Source organism: Macrobrachium rosenbergii, chromosome 36, assembly GCF_040412425.1.
Source record: "Macrobrachium rosenbergii isolate ZJJX-2024 chromosome 36, ASM4041242v1, whole genome shotgun sequence".
Taxonomy (NCBI): domain Eukaryota; kingdom Metazoa; phylum Arthropoda; class Malacostraca; order Decapoda; family Palaemonidae; genus Macrobrachium; species Macrobrachium rosenbergii.
In genome coordinates this window covers 9,170,418-9,187,917 of record NC_089776.1, presented here as the reverse complement: position 1 = coordinate 9,187,917, position 17,500 = coordinate 9,170,418, and the positions used below count along the sequence as shown (strand labels likewise).

General features: G+C 37.5%; 1 long non-coding RNA gene across 1 annotated transcript in view; it reads right to left on the bottom strand.

The window, feature by feature from the left end:
* The window catches only part of LOC136856606 (uncharacterized), a 109,577-nt gene that overhangs the window by 57,375 nt on the left and 34,702 nt on the right, over positions 1-17,500 (bottom strand). The window contains exon 2 of the long non-coding RNA XR_010858419.1: positions 784-829. This is a non-coding gene — a long non-coding RNA (uncharacterized lncRNA). The remainder of the gene's footprint in view (positions 1-783; positions 830-17,500) is intronic.

Here is a 17,500-nt window from a genome sequence, read left to right as displayed (position 1 = left end):
TGAAAATAATCTCATTATGATTCCCACACCCAAAATACTGATAAATGTTAACCTAACCTAACCTAAATAAACCTAACAATACGAGCATACATCTCAGGGATTTGCCTCCAGGTAAATCAAGTCTTGAGAACAGTTTATATTTTTAATAATAATCTAGTAAGTCAAAGTCACTCCCAGCTCTAGTATTTTAGAAGACATAAAGGTGAAACTCTACTTCCAACAGGCATTGTACTTCACAAGTGGACAATATTCATCTCTGAGACTTCGCTAAAAACCTCATGCACCCACACAGACAGGCAGACGTATACAAAAATAAGACAGCCAGACAGACATTTAGAAAAACAGACAGATAGACACAGAGACAGACATATAGGAAAACAGACATATAGGAAAACAGACATATAGAAAAACAGACATATAGAAAAACAGACATATAGGAAAACAGACAGATAGACACAGAGACAGACATATAGAAAAACAGACATATAGGAAAACAGACATATAGAAAAACAGACATATAGGAAAAGACATATAGAAAAACAGACATACAGGAAAACAGACATATAGAAAAACAGACATATAGGAAAACAGACATATAGGAAAACAGACATATAGGAAAACAGACATATAGAAAAAAGACATATAGAAAAACAGACATATAGGAAAACAGACATATAGAAAAACAGACATATAGGAAAACAGACATACAGAAAAACAGACATATAGAAAAACAGACATATAGGAAAACAGGCAAACAGACAGGGGTCTTCTTTCAACACTTACAAGAATTGTGACTCCAACACTCCTTCGTGTTCTTCCGCTCGCAGGCCTGAAAATAAAATGAAATGAATAAATATATAAATAAACCAATCAATCAATCAGTGAATAAATCAATAAATCTAGGTTAATTTGGATATTTTTCAAGTGAACAATAATATCTTTACAGTAAAAAAAAAAAATTATTCAAATTATTACATTCAAGGTAGGATGATATAAAACTAGAATAAAGAGAGAGAGAGAGAGAGAGAGAGAGAGAGAGAGAGAGAGAGAGAGAGAGAGAGAAGTCTGATTCAAAACACCTTTTTTATCGCTTCCTTTTGAAAAGAATATCAACATGGTATGATTCACTGGAGAACTCTCATAAATCATGTTCAGTACGTGATCAGATAGGCATGTATAGGTTTCCTGAAAATATATGTATTAGGTCGTTGTTCCCAAAAACGTCATGGGCTGTTCAGCGTGCAAGTGCAAGACTTCCACTTAATAATAATAATAATAATAATAATAATAATAATAATAATAATAATAATAATAATAATAATAATAATAATAATAATAATTTCTAATTTCTTTCCTTGTTAAGGTTGTATATATTGGAGTATATTTCGGTTCAAGAAGTTGAACAGCAAAGTTGGATAATAATAATAATAATAATAATAATAATAATAATAATAATAATAATAATAATAATAAATTTCTGACTCACATCAGGATCGAACCCAGGTCTTTCAATTGAGAGGCAAGGCCTTTGCCAACCAAGCCACACAAGTCAATTGAAAGACCTGGGTTCGGTCCTGATGTGAGTCAGAAATTTATTCTGTCCCACACGTGATTGTGTGTTGATTACTAATAATAATAATAATAATAATAATAATAATAATAATAATAATAATATCTCGGAAGAAGAAGGAATAAATTAAGGAATAAATTAACTGTGGACAGCTGTGATATATATATAAACGACCTTTGGACAACTGTTATATAATTTACCTGCCGCTAGAAAATAAATTCTTTCGAGAGACTGAGAAAATGCAATATAAACTCAACGGCCTCCAGAGGGCCATCCTTTTTAATAATAATAATAATAATAATAATAATAATAATAATAATAATAATAATAATAATAATAATAATAATAATAATAATAATAATTTATTTACAGTTTTCTCTATCTTTCTAATCATTGTTTTTTCGATAATAACTGATTTTTAAAACAAATCTTTGAAAAGTGAAAAATACTGACAAATTTAAACTGTTCCCCAATCTGACTTTGGACGATTTAAGCATTGATCGAATTCTCTGCACCAGAATTAAATGACGTGACCTTTCATAGTTTTATGATCTTTCTTCAAGTTTGGGGAATGCCATGGAAAATGTCGGAGTCATTAATATTATTTGAGGACAAGTGATCAAGGTTAAATGTAACGTGAAATTAAGCTCGGCACTTGTTGGCCTTTGGCTTGAAATTTTATGTTTCGTTCCATTCAGAATTTTTCCTTTATTATTATAATTATTATTATTATTATTATTATTATTATTATTATTATTATTATTATTATTATTATTATTATTATTATTATTATTATTATTATTATTATTATTATTATTATTATTATTATTATTATTATTTAGGTAGTGGACCCTCTTTCCGACATGTAGTGTTGAAGATAATTCTTAAGAATTCACGATATTGCATTAAGTAGGACACTTAAGTCTTAGAAGTGTTCAAAGAACATAATTCCTAACAGATATGAAGATGCCCCTTTGAATATTATATTAACCCTTTCCAGGCCGATCACACCAAAGCCCGACAAGACAAGAATTTATGAAATGAGGAATGAAAACGCCCCTTTTAATATTATATTCCATTTCCGCGCCGATCACACCAAAGCCCAAAAAGAAAAAAAATTATGAAACGAGGAATGAACACGCCCCTTTTAATATTATATTAACCCTTTCCGCGCCGATCACACCAAAGCCCGACAAGACAAGAATTTACGAAAATGAAGAAACATGCAAGCACAGACTGCTTGTGGTGTGTTTTCCTCGTAGTAAACTAATTTAGAGAAAGTTGTTTAGATGTAAGAGATACGGAAGAGAGAAAAAAAACTGCGAAGTCCCTCGGTTAAAGAGTGTAAAAAATAAATGGGGAAGTTTCTTCGACGATATCATAACCTTGTTCTCAATAAGAGGGTCTGAAAATTATTCATTCGTTTAATTCCCATTTACTCTGGCATTGCATATATATATATATATATATATATATATATATTATATATATATATATATATATATATATATATATATATATATATATATATATATATATATATATATATATATATATATATATATATGTATTTACACATATGTATGTATATACATATGTATGTATATATACATTTATGTATATATATACATATATACATATATATAATGTCAATGTAAATGGCAATTAAACGAATGAATAATTTTCAGTCCCGCTTATTAAGAACGAGGTTATAATATCATTGAAGAAACTTTCCCATTTATTTTCTACTCTCTTTAACTCTATGTTAATGGGTTGCTTGTGGCTTGATATTTCACTGTCTATATATATATATATATATATATATATATATATATATATATATATATATATATATATATATACATATAAGTATATATATATGTGTGTGTGTGTGTGTGTGTAGCTTGTGTATAAATAAATGATGCGTGCATATTTGCGTGTATGCGTATATGAAATTTAAAAGAACATTTCTCTCTCTCTCTCTCTCTCTTTACATGCATATATATATATATATATATATATATATATATATATATATATATATATATATATATATATATATATATATATATATATATATGTATGTATGTATGTATGTATATACCTAGCACCCTAACACGCATACACACATACACACACACACAAACACAAACACAAGTATGAATCTTCGACCACATGACCCGCATGTTGGGCAACTGACTCATGAGGACACCCACATGTTATGAGGTTCATTGGCGTTCGGTGGTCCCCCTCAGCCACGTCTGGGAGAGTGCACAGTTCACAGTGCACAGTTCGCAGTGCACAGACGCTCACCCTCATGCGTGCACAGCAGAACATTGGCATTACGCATGGGCAGAGGGGCACGTTGCCCTTAAGTTTATGAGATGCATTCAGAAAAGGCCCTGTACAGTAAGTGAGGACTTTGAAGGACTTGCTTGTTCTGATCGGCCTTTTTCTAATTAGTAAGTCGGTATAACTCCTGGTGGTGTGTTGTCTTTTCTCTCTGATGAAGTCAGTACTTTTCCTCAGATGGTGAAAGTAGTGATTCCTTTCTCTATAAAGAAGTCAGTGCTTTTCCTCAGATTGTAAAAGTCTCTCTGACTTCATTGTTTTTCCTCAGATGGTAAATGTCAGTACTTTTCCTCAGATGGTGAAAGTAGTGATTCCTTTCTCTATAAAGAAGTCAGTGTTTTTCATCAGATGGTGAAAGTACTGACCTCCTTTCTCTTAAATGTCAGTACTTTTCCTCAAATGGTGAAAGTACTGACTTTGTTTCTCTCTAGTGAAGTCAGTACTTTTCCTCAGATGGTGAAAGTAGTGATTCCTTTCTCTATAAAGAAGTCAGTACTTTTCCTCAGATGGTGAAAGTACTGACTTCCTTTCTCTCTAATGAAGTCAGTACTTTTTCTCAAATGGAGAAAGTACTGACTTCCTTTCTCTCTAAAGAACTCAGTACTTTTCCTCAGCATTTTTTAATCTATTTTTTTTAAACTAATTTAACTTTGGGGAGTTGATTGGCTGGCAGAGAACATGATCATATCTTTTGGTTTAGAATGTGCTGTTGTACTACCCATTCCTTTTTAAAGAGTATCATGACTATTGACAGCTCCATTATTATGAACTTTAACAGATTTCTTTTTGTGTCAATTCATCGTACAGATATTGTGATCTTTAATTATATGATCTGTAAATGTCCGACTTCTTGCCTTCTTAAGCCGAAAATAATATTAAGGTGATTCTCACATAGTATTATGCTCTCTCACTCTCTATTTAGATATATATATATATATATATATATATATATATATATATATATATATATATATATATATATATATATATATATATATATATATATATATATATATGAGAATTCATTAAAAATTTAGTGGGAATTTCACTGAAGAAAACATGAGCTCGCGAAATGAACTCTAACAACAGTTAAAGCTAAGCTGAGAGAGAGAGAGAGAGAGAGAGAGAGAGAGAGAGAGAGAGAGAGAGAGAGAGAGAGAGAGAGAGAGAGAGAGAGAGAGAGAGAGAGACTTTTAAAATTTTACTGCTTGATATTCAAAGAGATAATAGCTATTTCTTTATTGCTAGGCTACGGGGCATCTTTCTCATTCCTGGGAACTTTCTAAGTGAATTCATTTTTTGTGTTTAAGCCCCCACAACAATGACAAGTTTGGTGTCACAAAAACTCTATAAAAACGATTTCGGGAACCACTGGTAACACCCCCAGAGGTAATAGGTAACAGTAACCAGCCGGTAATAAGTTACCATCCTCAGAAATGACAAGTGGCATCGTTCTGTCATAAGCAGTTACCATCTCCACAAGTACCAAGTAAACAGTATTCTGTCATAATAAAGTACCATTTCTAGAAGTTACCATCTACCAGTATTGCGAAGTTAGCAGTTACCATCACCTGAAGCAACACGTTACCAGCCTTCCATAGTAGGAGCAAGTACCAAAAGTAACCAGTTACCAGTTACCAGTACTGCGAAGTTAGCAGTTACCATCACCTGAAGCAACACGTTACCAGCCTTCCACAGTAGGAACAAGTACCAAAAGTAACCAGTTACCAGTAATCGGTTGACTGCAGGCAATCTTCTCTATAAATGCTTTTAGTACCCAGTTACCCAAGGTACGAAACGGCCTTGATTAGGGGCATTCCGCTAGCTCAGCTGACTAAGGCTATGGAGGAGGAGGAGGAGGAGGAGGAGGAGGAGGAGGAGGAGGAGGAGGAGGAGGAGGAGGAGGAGGAGGAGGAGGAGGAAGAGGAGGCATGTAGGGAGGGGGTTAGGGAGAGGGGGGCTAGTCTAAATTAGATCCTTACTACCAGATACCACTCCTAAAAAATCTCCTTTGGGTAGAAGTGACTGTAAACAGCATAACTTCTCCCAGCCCTTGAACAGAGAAGGAGTGAGACGGGGTGATAAGTGGTTAGACAGACGGGGAAAAGACAGTCAAAAAGACGGTTAGAAAGCCAATAAACGACAGACTTTTAAAGCGTTAGAGAAATGCAGGTGGCGTCAAGTGGACGGGTGGCAATAGGAAACTCAAGAGTAAACAAATCAACGGCTGTTAGTTTTAGACAGAATAATTGACAGGCAAGTAAACAAAGAGTATTGCAGAAAACTAAAAAAAAAAAAAAAATGCAATAGAGTTTTCTTTCCGGTGGTGGCTTCAGCCACGGCCCATGAAACTCTTACCCGCGGCCCATGAAACTCAGCCACGGTGGTGGCCTATGTTGTTGGTACCTATAGTTCTGCCAGAAGCACGATCATGGCTAACTTTGACCTTAAATAAAATCAAAACTACTGAGGCTAGAGGGCTGCAATTTGGTATGTTTGATGATTAAAGGGTGGATGATCAACATACCAATTTGCACCCTCTAGCCTCAGTAGAATTTAAGATCTGAGGGCGGACAGAGAAAGTGCGGACGGACAGACAAAGCCAATCTCAATAGTTTTCTTTTACCGAAAACTAAAAAGAATGTTATTCTGTGTCGTCTCCAACATATTGGTGTTCTGATAAAGACGAAAATACCCCAAGACTTTTTTGAGAAAAAACTTAACGGACTTAGGTATTTATCAGTTACATAACTTTGAGACAGGAGACTATTATTATTATTATTATTATTATTATTATTATTATTATTATTATTATTATTATTATTATTATTATTATTGAGAAGATGAACCCTACTTATATGGAACAAGCCAACCACGGGGGCCACTGACTTGAAATTCAAGCTTCCAAAGAATATTATTATTATTATTATTATTATTATTATTATTATTATTATTATTATTATTATTATTATTATTATTATTATTATTATTATTCAGAAGATGAACCCTACTTATATGGAACAAGCCCACCAAATTCAAGCTTCCAAAGAATATTAAGGTGTTCATTCGAAAGAAGTAACAGAAGGTAAAGGGAAATACAGAAAGAGGAGATAAATTATTAGAAAAACAGATAAATTAACAAATAAATAAATAAAGAAATAAAAATGCAGGTATATGATTAAAATAGAAGGAGGATTGTATTAGGTAGTAACGCATTGCATCTTCGCTTGAACAGCCAAAGTCCCAATTGCAATACATTCTCAGCAGGGAGGCCGTTCCACAGTCCAAAAGAGTGAGGAATAAAGGACCTCTGGACGCCCAGAAAGCTCTGTTGTCAAAAACGATCACCCTGATAATAATTACACTGTCTTGACCTATTACATTGCCGTAATCGCTTTGTCGACATCCGCGTCAGTCAGCTACTGGACATCATATTCGCTTTGTCAATATTCCCATCAATTGCTTTGTCGACATCCCCGTAAACGCATTGTCGACATCCAGGTAATCGCTTCGTCGACATCGCCGTAGTCGCCTTGTCGACATCCCCGTCAATCTCTTTGTGGACATCTCTTGTGTCACTTTGTCGACACACCCGTCAATGACTTAGTCGACATCACCATAATCGCTTCGTCGACATTCCCGTCAGTCACTTTGTCGACATCACCATAATCGCTTTGTCAACATTCTCGTCAATCGCATTTTCGACATCGCCTTAATCGCATTGTCGACACCCACGTAATCGCTTTATCGACATCGCCGTAGTCGCTTTGTCGACATCCACGTAATCACTTTGTCGACATCGCCGTAATCGCATTGTCGACATCCACGTAATCGCTTTATCGACATCGCCGCTTTATCGACATCCACGTAATCGCTTTGTCGACATTCATAGGGTGGATTTATCTGAAGGGCTCCCATACTCCCTCAAGGGTGTATATATGCATGTATGTATGTATGTATGTATATGCGTACAGGCAATGCGTATGTATGTGCATAAATATTTGTGTATTTGCATACGTCCAATGTGTATGCATGTATGAATACGCTTCATTAAAATCCATTATCAAAAATAAACGAACCAAAGCACTGCATTTTCATCCAAAAGCACTGCATTTTAATCCAAAAGCACTATATTTTCATCCAAAAGCACTATATTTTCATCCAAAAGCACTATATTTTCATCCAAAAGCGCTGCATTTTCATCCAACAGCACGTCATCTTCATCCAAAAGCACTGCATTTCCATCCAAAAAGCATTGCATTTTAACCCAAAAGCACTGCATTTTCATCCAAACGCACTGTATTTTCTTCCAAAAGCACTGCATTTTCATCCAACTGCACGTCATCTTCATCCAAAAGCACTGCATTTTCATCCGATAGCACTTCATCTTCATCAAAAAGCACTGCATTTTCATCCAAAAGCACTTAATTTTCATCCAAAAGCACTGCATTTTAATCCAAAAGCACTGCATCTTCATCCGAAAGCACTTCATTTTCATCCAAAAGCACTGCATTTTAATCCAAAAGCACTGCATCTTCATCCGAAAGCACTGCATTTCCATTCAAAAGCACTGCATTTTATTCCAAAAGCACTGCATTTGCATCCAAAACCACCGCTTCATTTTCGTCCAAAAGAACATAAACACACCCTCTTCACTCGGATAAAATTCACTGCATTTTCATCCGTAATCATCCTTCAAAAGCACTGCATTTTCATCCAAAAGCACTCCTCCATTTTCATCCCAAAGAACATAAACATACCTCCACTCCACTCGAACAAAATCCACTGCATTTTCACCCAAAAACATCATCCAGAGGTATTTCATTTTCATCCCAAAAGAACATAAACGCATCCACTCCACTCCACTCGGATAAAATTCGCAAGAGAGAGAGAGGAGAGGGGGAGGGAGGGGGAGGGGGAGTTGTGAGGGAGGGAAAGGGGAGGGGGAGGGGGAGGGACGACTCATTTCGCAAAGGTGTTGCTGCCACCAGCCAACCCCAAATACTTCAAAAATGACGTCATTTCTCCTGGGTGTGGCTGTGTTCTCGCACCCTCCCCTCCCCCCCTCCCCTCCCCCCCTCCCCGTGGGTATGGGGTATATACAACTACGTGCCCACATACCCACCTTACCCTATACCACTCTTCCTTCTCTATCTTCTCTACTTCTCTATCCACCCCCTGCCTAACTTCTACTTCTCTAACCCCCTCCTCCCCCCCTCATCTCTTCATTCTCTTCCCCCTCCCCCTCTTCCTTCTTTACCTCCTCCTCCTCCTCCTCCTACTTCTCTACCCCTCCCCCTCTTCCTCTCTACCCCCTACCCTCATCTCTCCCTTCTCTCCCCCTTCCTCTTGTTTCTCTAACACCCCTTCTTCCTTCTCTACCCCTCCCCTCTTCCTCCTCTCCCCCCCCCCTCCCACTCCCCTCAAAAGCAAATGGTTATAATACAATGCATTCATTATCATTATCCCCAAAACTCCCCCTTTCCGAATCACTAGGCCGAAATTGCTTCCATACAGAGATGGTCCTTTGAAGGCCTGAGATAACTGCCAGTGCTTGCTTCTGAAAGCATTTTTGCTTTTGTACGAACATTCATCGATTTGACCGTTACACTGTTTTACTTAAACCGAAATGTACATTAAAGCAGAAATGTAAGATTAACGTATTAGTCTTCGCAAGCAAGAATAATTGCTTGCAGGTAATAATAACATTTCAAGAGGGGAGATGCAAGCAAACAAGCAGTATATTGCCTGTGTGTCTGTTGGTGCGACATATGTCTGTTTGTGCATGTGAGGGCAATAATTTTGATGCTTGAATGCAACCGCATGACACGTGTATACACACACACACACACACATATATATACACATATATAAATCAATCATGTAAAAGTTATCGATAAATTCATTCGCACATAAGTACAATCCAAGGACAATGGTCTCATTATGGACATTCGTATGACAACAATTCAAGTTTAACAAATGAAATTCCCAAAAATTCCTCGGCCCAGGATATGAAATTTAAATTCAATAAGGTTCTACATTTTCTTTGCCATTAGTCACAGTTACTATTTATTATTGTATAAGAATATATATTTCATTTAAGTAATTTTATACTGAATAAGTGTGTGTGTGTGTGAGAGAGAGAGAGAGAGAGTCAGACAAGAAAAGTTTTTCCCTAACAGAATAATTGCATGTGAGAGAAAGAGAGAGAGAGAGAGAGTCAGTCAGACAAGGAAAAAGTTTGCCCTAACAATGAATAATTGTATGAGAGAGAGAGAGAGAGAGAGAGAGAGAGAGAGAGAGAGAGAGAGAGAGAGAGAGAGCCAGTCAGGCAAGACAAAATATTTGCACTGATAATGAATATTTACCCACACAGGCAAAATACGAAACATTGCAAACCCTGTTCCCTATTCTAGAAATGGAAAAATATCAATGAAAAACATCACATTCCTTTTACCCAAATTTCCCCTTAAACACAAATCAGGAATCGGCTTCATTCCCAAGAATTTTTAACTGGAATCTCGAGGCCTCATTTGATTGCAAGACAAACTTCTATAACAGCAAAACGCGTCGTTCTTTTAATAAAATACGGATTTATTATCAACAACAGAATAAGGTAAAAGAATGGTCACTGTCGTTTTATATGGAACTTTTTACCGAGAAACTCGATAGGAACTTTTTACCGAAGAACTCACTGATGTAAAAGGGAAAATAGATTCGGTCACTGTCGTTTTATATGGAACTTTTTACCGAGAAACTCGAATGGAACTTTCACCGAGAGAATAGATTTGGTCACTGTCATTTGATATGGAGCTTTTTACCGAGAAACCCACTAATGTAAAAGGGAAAATAGATTTACTAAGTCTAGAGCCAATAAATACAGAACGAATTCTTTAGAATGGACAGAAGTTTAAAGAACCCCCTTCTCGACCTCTCTCTTACATTATCGTCGTCGTTGAGATAGTGCAGAATTATGAACAGGTGTTCGCAACACCAGTAAGGGTTTCAAGTGCCTTTCAGTGTAACAAAAAAAATAATTTTTTTTTACTATGAAGTGTACCCAAAAATATACTTCCATCTGATTTTTTTAAGATTAAAAATTCTACGAAAAAATAAATGAGCAAATAAAAATTCGGATGAACCAGTAATAAGCCTAAGAGAAACTGGAGTCTCTTCAAAACAAAACAAGTAAAAAATGCGCCGAATTTTCTTCGTCGCAATCGAGTTTTCTGTACAGCCGCTACAGCGTACAATCAAGGCCACCGAAAACAGATCTATCATTCGGTGGTCTCGGTATAATGCTGTATGACCAGCGGCCCATGAAACTTTAACCGCAGCCCGGTGATGGCCTATCCTATATCGTTGCCAGAAGCACGATCATGGCTAACTTTAACCTTAAATAAAATAAAAACTACTGAGGCTAAAGGACTGCAATTTGGTATGTTTGATGACTGGAGGGTGGATGGTCAACATACCAATTTGCAGCCCTCTAGCCTCAGTAGTTTTTAAGATCTGAGGGCGGACAGAAAAAAAGTGCGGACGGACAGACAAAGCCGGCACAATAGTTTTCTTGTACAGAAGACTAAAAATACGGTTGCTGTCATTAAATACGGACGCTACCAAGAAATACTGCAAAATGCTGATGCTGACAGAAACTATGGACGCTGTCAGCAAATACGGACGCTGACAGAGAATACGGGCTGTCAGCAAATACGGATTATGCCAGAAAAAATACGGACATGGTCGGGAAAATACGGACACGGTCGGGAAAATACGGACGTTATCAGACAAAAAAAATACCGACTACTAAAAAAAAATGGAGACTCAGGTAAATACTGATTTATCAGGAAATCTAAATGTAAAAAAAAAATACCAACACTTGTGGAAAAGATAATTAGGGGAATTAGGGAGGTGGAAGGGGTTTCGGGGGAGGACTGTCAGCAAAAATAAAAAAAGTGACAATACAAGAAAAATAACTTTATTAAAAAATACCTAAATAAAACAACCAGTAGTCACGATCTGTTTCTTCTTGATTGTAAACACTGAAAGTCTTCTCCTCCTCCTCCTCCTCTTTTTCCTCCTCCTCCTCCTCCTTTTCCTCCTCCCTCTTTTCCTCCTCCTCCTCCTTTTCCTCCTCCCTCTTTTCCTTCTCCTCTTCTTTTTCCTCCTCCTCCTTTTCCTCCTCCTCCCTCTTTTCCTTCTCCTCCACTTTTCCTCCTCCTCCTCCTCCTTTTCCTCCCCCCTCTTTTCCTTCTCCTCTCTTTCCTCCTCCTCCTTTTCCTCCTCCTCCCTTTTCCTCCTCCTCCTCCTCATTTTTCCTCCTCCTCCCTCCTTTCCTCCTCCTCTTTTCTCCTCCTCCTCTTTTCCTCCTCCTCCTCCTTTTCCTCCTTTTCCTCCTCCTCCTCCTCCTCCTTTTCCTCCTCCCTCTTTTCCTCCTCCTCCTCCTCCTTTTCCTCCTCCTCCTCCTTTTCCTCCTCCTCCTCCCTCTTTTCCTCCTCCTCCTCCTCCTTTTCCTCCTCCCTCTTTTCCTCCTCCTCCTCCTCCTTTTCCTCCTCCCTCTTTTCCTCCTCCTCCTCCCTTTTCCTCCTCCCTCTTTTCCTCCTCCTCCTCCTTTTCCTCCTCCCTCTTTTCCTCCTCCTCCTCCTTTTCCTCCTCCTCCTCCTCCTCCTCTTTTTCCTCCTCCACCACTTTTTCTTCGTCGTCGTCGTCGTCGTCCTCCTCCTCCTCCTCCTCCTCCTCCTCCCTACGAGTCGGTTTCGCTACAATGGAATTAACAACGATAGTAAAGTCAACACGTACACTCACAGAATTTGCAATGGCAACAGAGCTTAATGCAACAACGAGAAGCAGCTGCTGTACCGTCACAGCTTCAGAAAAAGAGAAAAGGAGAGAGAGAGAGAGAGAGAGAGAGAGAGAGAATAAAGCCAACGAAAACCAGAGTGGACCCAGATCGCTCGCACGCTTATTTTTAAAGGGTACGAAGTGAAAAAAAAAATTTTCTTTAAATATCCTCCATTATGAGGGAAAATCTCTATATATAACAACCTTGGGTTGTATATCAAGAGGTGAAGAGTGATTTTAAATTATGTTGTAGTTGTTATTGTTGTTGTTCTCATTGTTGTTATGTTATGAATACAACATCATCGTGCTTGTGAATCACCATACACGTATGCGTATGCATTATAACGTATTATGGAGAGATTTAATCACTTTTACTCAACGTTCTTTTTTATGATCAAACAAATGCCTTCCTTGCCTCCAACCAACTAGGAAGGATTAAAAAAAAAAAAAAAAAAAAAAAAAGTGTTGCTCGGCAGAGTGGTGGCGCCATTTTGTCTAAGTCTTATCAGGGCAATCCTGAGACTAAGCGATATTTGGTCATTCTCTTTGCTCTCTCTCTCTCTCTCTCTCTCTCTCTCTCTCTCTCTCTCTCTCTCTCTCGTTCAGCATCATCGTCTCCACAATCATCATCGTTATTCCCCTCCTCTCCTTCATCCAGTCTTCCGTTTGTATAACATCCCCTACCCTCCTCTTCTCCTCCCTTAAACGCCCCCTTCCCCCCTCCCCTTCCCCCCTCCTCCTCCTCCTCCTCCTCCAACCCCTCCTCCCCAACCTCCAACCCCTCCTCCCCAACCTCATACAAATGTATATATACCCTCGGCAAGGTATGATGACATCACAGCCACACTCTCTCTCTCTCTCTCTCTCTCTCTCTCTCTCTCTCTCTCTCTCTCTCTCAGTCTGAGAGAGGGTCCTGAGGGGAGTTTAATTTGGGTCCTTCGAGGGGAGGATGCATTTCGGCAGACGGGTGTGCAGACAGACATTCACGCAAGCAAGAGCGAGCGAGCAGGCACAAGCAGGCACCAGAGGAGTGGCCCAGTTCAGGAATGAATTCGGACGCGAGAATAGAATGCAAGAATATGAAGTATGACTCAAAAAATGGGGATGAATATTACTTTACAAAGAGCATTCCCTGGAATCGACGAGTAATACCTGTTATGAAAGTATTTTTTTTAGAAGTAAAACTAAACTGCAAAACAAAAAGTAAAGTAAAAATGAAAATTAAATATCTTACTGGAGATGTTATGCGTCCTTAGCAGACTGAATGTTCATAGACTGAACTTAAAAACCAACAACATAAAAGTAAAAATGAAATATCTCATTGGAGGTATTCGGCGTCCTTAGCAGTCTGAACGTTCATGAACCAGCGAATGCATTTGCGTTCAGGAAGAAAACTGGGTGACGAGAAAGCGTTGCTCTTCAAACACAAACTTTATGTTTGCCTTGAGAGACGAAAACTTGATTTATGATGGCTGAAGTATAAACTCCAAAATCACATCTGAAACTCTTCACTTCCTTAACTATTCATATGCGAAAGAAAATAGGTACTCTTACTATGGCAACAATAAGTGAGCCAGAATTGTATCAGAACGCATCCGTCAAAAGAATGTCGCCTATAAAACAATCTAATTTTTTGAGCTGACGGTAAATATCCACATCCGATATCATTCTAGCTGTTTTGATTCGGCTTTTCATACTGTTCAACAATCATCTTTGGCTGCAAAGATGTCGATTGAGGGTTTTTTAATATTCTGTAAAAGAAAACTATTGTGCCGGCTTTGTCCGTCCGTCCGCACTTTATTCTGTCCGCACTTTTTGTATCCGCCGTCAGATCTTAAAAACTACTGATGCTAGAGGGCTGCAAATTGGTATGCTGATCATCCACCCTCCAGTCAACAAACACACCAAATTGCAGCCCTCTAGCCTCAGTCATTTTATTTTATTTAAGGTTAAAGTTAGCCATAGTCGTGCTTCTAGCAATGATGTACGATAGGCCACCACTGGGCCGTGGTTAAAGATTCATGGGCCGCAACACATACAGCATTATACCAAGACCACCGAAAGATAGATCTATTTCCGGTGGCCTTGCTTATACGATGTACAGAAAACTCGATTGCGCCAAAGAAACTTCGGCGCTTTTTTTACCTGTTTTTTTTTCTCTAAGTGAAAAAGAAGCTAGCCTTCTCTCTCTCTCTCTCTCTCTCTCTCTCTCTCTCTCTCTCTCTCTCTTGTTTTTGTTCCAAATGATAGTACTCCATTTCCAGGATATTAGTACAAGTATCATTAAAAGTATGGCTCAAAGAGTGTTGAGATGGTCTTGTCATGTGGAAAGAATATAAGAAGATAAGATGGGGAAAAGAGTATATAATACAGGAATGTTTGCAGGAAGAAGTACAGGAAGACCTAGAAAGAATGTCCCTTAATATGGAGCTGATAATGTAGTGGAAGTGTTCTGCACAGGGGTTTCATACTCGATCCAGTAGTTGTAATATGAATTTCGCAGTGATCATTTTGTTGCTTATTCCCCTGGGGCCAACCCCTGTTATATGAAGCTACTTAATGTTGACAATATATATATATATATATATATATATATATATATATATATATATATATATATAAATATATATATATATATATAAATATAAATTACTTTATATATAATTATATATGTATATGTATATATACGTATATATATGTATACATATATACATATATAAATAGATAGTGTATTTATATATATGGTATTATATGCTTAAAAAAGCCTTCATAATGTTTTCACTAATGCTCTCATCGAACGAAAGAGAACGAAAGAGAGAGAGAGAGAGAGAGAGAGAGAGAGAGAGAGAGAGAGAGAATTTTACCCAAGATATAAGAACACAAATTACATTTTTAAAAAAGTAAGGCAAACATTTTACGAAAAATCAGATCCGGAGAGAGAGAGAGAGAGAGAGAGAGAGAGAGAGAGAGAGAGAGAGAGAGAGAGAGAGAGAGCTCAATCGTCTGGTATTATCCCTAAAACCCAATAAAAAAAGGTAAAAAAATAACGTTCTGTGCCGTCCACATATAATAACGCCCGGACCCTGATTCTCCTTCTGACAATACAAGCATTCTAATAACGCGTCGTTGTTATTATTATTTTGTTATCGGTAATAGCGGTAGTAGTTATAGCAGTTATGGGGGAAATTGCGGTAGTTATAACGGTAGTTGCTTTGGCATTAGAAGTATCTTGATTTAATTTAATGATAACTATTTTTGTGTCGTTTATGATTAACTATATATTGGTCAAATGATTATTTATATCTTGGTCTTGTAATTAATTATATCTTGGTCTTGTAATTAATTATATCTTGGTCTTATGATCATTTATATCTTGGTCTTGTAGTTTATTATATCTTGGTCTTATAGTTAATGATCTCTTGGTCTTATAATTAATTATCTCTTGGTCTTATAATTATCTCTTGGTCTTATAATTATTTATATCTTAGTATTTTACCTTGTAATTAATTACATCTTCGTGTTTTTCGCTTATAATTTTTATATCTTTGTTTTTAATTAATTGCACCATGGTGTTTTCGATTACAATTAATTATATCTTGGTCTTATAATTAATTATATCATGGTTTTTAGTTTTCTAAAAAGAAAACTATTGTGCAGGCTTTGTCTGTCCGTCCGCACTTTATTCTGTTCACCCTCAGATCTTAAAAACCACTGAGGTTAGAGGGCTGCAAATTGGTATGTTGATCATCCACCCTCCAATCATCAAACATACCAAATTGCAGCCCTCTAGCCTCAGTAGTTTTTCTTTTACTTAAGGTTAAAGCTAGCCATATTCGTGCATCTGGCAACGATATAGGCCAGGCCACCACCGGGCCGTGGTTAAAGCTTCATGGGACGCCGCTCATACAGCATTATACCGAGACCACCGAAAGGTAGATCTGTTTTCAGTGGCCTTGATTATACGCTGTACAGAAAACTCGATTGCGCCAAAGAAACTTTGGAGCATTTTTACTTGTTCTCGCTTCCAATTGATATTTTGACCCAGAACTCAGAAACGGAGCGATGGAAGAACAGTCGAATTCAGAAATTTCAGAAATTTAAGAAATTTCATAAATTTCATAATTTCAGAAATTTAAGAAATTTCGTATATTTCAGAAAATTCATAAATGCCATAAATGTCATAAATTTCCGAAATTTCATAAATTTCAGGAATTTCAGAAACGGCATAAATTTAAGAAATTTAATATATTTCAGAAATTTCATACATTTCAAAAATTTCATCAATTTCACAAATTTCACAAATTTCACAAATTTCATAAATTTCACAAATTTCACAAATTTCACAAATACAAACTTCGCAAATTCCATAAATCTCAGATCTCCCAGGGAAAAAAAAACCACGAGATCGACTGCAACCCACCCCGGCCCCCATCCCGCCCAGAAACAGGCAGTGGCGGCGGTGGCGGCGGCGCCGCCGCTCCTACCCACTCCCGAGAGAAACGCTTCGCCGGAAGCCTGGACATTCCTGCAGCTGCATACGCAAAGGGCGGCCAGTGCATTGCCACATGCAGTTGCGGAAGTGCATAGGATTCCAGGAATGCCTTCGGCCTGATGTTCCTCATAACGAATTTCGTCTTGCTTAAAAGGGAGGGAGGGGTGCTGGAGTCGTCGGGGAGTGGGGAGAGGGTGGGGAGGTTGGGAGTTTATCTGGGAGGGGGGTTTGTCAAGGTAAAATAG